The sequence below is a fragment of the Dermacentor albipictus genome, chromosome 4, assembly GCF_038994185.2.
Source record: "Dermacentor albipictus isolate Rhodes 1998 colony chromosome 4, USDA_Dalb.pri_finalv2, whole genome shotgun sequence".
Taxonomy (NCBI): domain Eukaryota; kingdom Metazoa; phylum Arthropoda; class Arachnida; order Ixodida; family Ixodidae; genus Dermacentor; species Dermacentor albipictus.
The window spans coordinates 175,050,452-175,052,308 of record NC_091824.1 but is presented as its reverse complement, the minus strand read 5'-3'; the positions used below and the strand labels follow the sequence as shown (position 1 = coordinate 175,052,308).

At 46.1% G+C, this 1,857-nt stretch overlaps 1 pseudogene; it reads right to left on the bottom strand.

The window, feature by feature from the left end:
* Positions 1 to 285: 285 nt before the first annotated feature.
* LOC135919834 (U2 spliceosomal RNA) lies at positions 286 to 464 on the bottom strand (annotated as a pseudogene).
* Positions 465 to 1,857: the final 1,393 nt, after the last annotated feature.

The following is a 1,857-nucleotide window of genomic DNA, read 5'->3' as shown; positions in this document are numbered from 1 at the left end:
GTTTTGTAATTTCATTGTATGTAATGAGCGTATCTCTATGTAAGTTCTCCAATCCAGCAGAATCAAAACCATATGTAGATAATAGCCATTGCATTTTTTGCTTGCTTACGGGTGTATCAGCCATTGCTTAAGAGAGTATGAGCCATTCATTGTCTTAGGTGACGGACAAATTTCTCGTTGGGCAGACATAGAAATGCCTACGCATGCAAAAGGAAACCGAGGGTCCCGATTTTACAGTGAAGGTGTATATGGCCAGTTTCCAGCGGATCGATGCCCGTAGTCCAAAAACGTGGAACCGATCCGGAAGATACTGCAATACCGGGACAACCTGCGGCGGAGGTGAAGTAGGCTTTAAGCACTCCTCCAACTTGCAAAAATAAGTTTAATATTTGGAGTCCAAATACAAGCCGTATAGATATTAAGCTAATAAGAACAGATACTGCACTTTGAACAGCGTCGGCGATGTGCAAGTTCGCGCCACCCTCTCTTTGTCGGCGTTCCAAGCGCTTGCGCATCTCCTTTCCTTTCCTTCCGCTCTCGCGTGGTGGTGGTCCCGTTGTAACGTCACTCGTTTAGTTTCCTCCGGCGGTCCCGTCGTCCACGCGAATGTATGTAAAGATCTCGGTAAACGAGTCCATACCTATGTTCAAAATTCTGTGTCAGCTCGGTGTCGTATGCTATAAAACAGCTTCACTGGTCATCCAGCCTCACACAGTCGAAAGGCTCATGATTATCTTAGTTGGGTGCTTCAGTGCATGAAACTACGTTTTGTTAACAAATTAACTGAAACGCCAATGCATTTCTCCGCAAAGTTCGGGAATTTATATCTCGAAACTGGTGTCATCTTGAAAATTTCTTCCAAGTGGATCCGTCTGCGAACTCCACGGCTAGAATTTGTAAATTGGAATATGGGCCATAATGTAATCAGTTAAAAACTTAATTATAGAATTTTTATTATTTAGTCGATTTTCAATCTGATTTTTTTGCGCAAGTATTCTCCGCCGCGTCTAGTAGACCAGATCATGAACTATAAGTGTGATATCTGCCACAGGTAACCTTTAAAGATTTCTGAAAGTATTCGCTGAAACACCCAGTAAGGTTTTCTTCCTCCGCAGGGTTCTTCTTTCTTGGTGTTTTCGTTCCGTTCTCCGCTCTTCCTAAGCCGCTGCTCTGTTTTCTGCTTCGGTATTCCGGGTCTAAAGATGCTGGATGGCAATAATTTGAACAGAATTTATTTACCGACAGACATTAACAGTCACACTGGGTATATAGTAAACAAGGAAAGAAGGTTCACAATAACGAATGCGGCTGAGGGGCTGAGACGTGAGACAACGGACAGATCTCGTCAAGTGCCCGATCGGAGCGAAGGACTGCCCCGAGGAAAGAAGGTTCACATTAACGAATGCGGCTGAGCAAAGGCCTCGGGGCAGTCCTTCACTCCGATCGGGCAGTTGACGAGATCGGTCCATTGTCTCACGTCTCAGCCCACACTGGAACTTCTCAGTATATACTAAACAAGGAAAAGGGGTTCACATTTACAAATGCGGCTGGGCAAAGACCTGGGGGCAGTCAGTCGCTCCGATCAGGCACTTGACGAGATCGGTCCGTTGTCTCTCAAGTCTCAGCCCACACTGGAACCACTCGGTATATACTAAACAAGGAAAAGGGGTTCACATTTACGAATGCGACTGAGCAAAGATCTCGGAGCAGTCCGTCGCTCCGATCGGGCACTTGGCGAGGTCGGTCCGTTGTCTCTCATGACTCAGCCCACACTGGAACCTCTCAGTATATACTAAACAAGGAAAACGGGTTCACATTTATGAATGCGGCTGAGCAGAAGGCCTCGGAGCTGTCCGT